Here is a 1,732-nt window from a genome sequence, read left to right on the forward strand (position 1 = left end):
TTTTTTTTTTTCCATATGGTTGTTGGATGCTTGTATGCCTTATTTTGAGGAAGTATCTGTTCTTGTGTCGTTTGCCCATTTTTTGATGGGGTTATTTGTTTTTTTGCTTGTTGATTTATTTAAGTTCCTTATGGATTCTGGCTATTAGACCTTTGTCGAACGGACAGTTTGTGAATATTTTCTCCCATCCTGTAGGTTGTCTTGTTTATTCTAGTAATAATTTCATTTTCTCTGCAGAAGCTTTTTTATCAATTAAACAAAATTACTTATCAATTTTTGTTTTTAAAAATTGTTTTGTTGTCTCATGAATTTTTGTTTTCATTGCAATTGCTTTTGGGAACGTAGCCAAAAGTTCTTGCCAAGGCCGATGTTGAGAAGGATATTTCCTAGATTTTCTTGCAGAATTTTTAGAGCTTGAGGTTTTACATTTAAATATTTAATAATCCCCCCGACTTATTTTTTGTATATCATGAAAGGAAAGGATTTACATATTTTACATTTAAATCTTTAATAATCCCCCCTGACTTAATTTTTGTATATCATGAAAGGAAAGGATCCAGTTTCATTCTTCTGCATATGGCTAGCTAGTTATCCCACCACCATTTATTGAATAGGAAGTCCATTACCCACTGCTTATTTTTGCTGGTCTTGTTAAAGATCAGATGGTTGTAAGTGTGCCCCTTTATTTCTGAGTTTTCTATTCGGTTCCGTTGGTTTATGTGTCTGTTTTTGTACCAGTACTATGCTGTTTTGTTTACTATTGCCTTATAGTATAAGTGGAAGTTGAATAATGTGATGTTTCTGGGTTTGTTCTTTTTGCTCAGAATTTCTTTGGCTATTTGTGTTCTTTTTTGATTCCATATGAAATCCAGATTTTTTTTTTTCTAATTCTGTGAAGAATGACATTGGTAGTATGATAGCAAAGGATTGAATCTGTAAATTGCCTTGGGTAGTGTGGCCATTTTAATGTATTGATTCTTCTAATCCATGAGCATGGAATGTTTTTCCATTTGTTTATATTGTCTATGATTTCTTTAGCAGTGTTTTGTAGTTCTCCTTGTAGAGATCTTTCACCTCCCTAGTTAACTGTATTCTCAGGTATTTTATTTTCTTTATAAGAATAAAATTATAAGTGGGATTGTGTTTTTTATTTGGCTTTTGTCCTAGACATTGTTGGTGTGTGGAAATGCTACTGGTTTTTGTATGTTGCTTTTGTATCCTGAAGCCTTACTAAAATCATTTATAGTTCTGGAAGCCTTTTGGCAGAGTCTTTAGGATTTTTTCGATATAGAATCATATCATTAAGTAAAGTGGAATAGTTTTACTTCTTCTTTTCTAATTTGGATGCCTTTTATTTCTTTCTCTTGTCAGATTGCTATGGCTAGGACTTAGCAATGGTTCTCCATGTACTGATTTTTGTTTCTCCACAAGAGATTGAATGCCTTTTCCAGTTAGAAGTGACATGCATATTTTAATTCTCTATAATATAACAATGGTATAATAACAATGGTATAATAGGTAGCCTTGCAGCTATATTTTTAGCTCGTCTATTGTTATTATATGAAGTAATGTTGTTGAGGTGGGATTCTTATTAAGTTAAGGAAAAAATTAACCCTTTGATATCTACTTAGTGCCTTCTAGAGACATTGTATTAATTTGCACTATTCCTTTAAGTATTTGAGAATGTCTATTTCCTCACAGCCTCATCCATAGAAAATCATCTTTTTTTTTT

Source organism: Mandrillus leucophaeus, unplaced genomic scaffold (assembly GCF_000951045.1).
Source record: "Mandrillus leucophaeus isolate KB7577 unplaced genomic scaffold, Mleu.le_1.0 Scaffold163, whole genome shotgun sequence".
NCBI classification, from domain to species: domain Eukaryota; kingdom Metazoa; phylum Chordata; class Mammalia; order Primates; family Cercopithecidae; genus Mandrillus; species Mandrillus leucophaeus.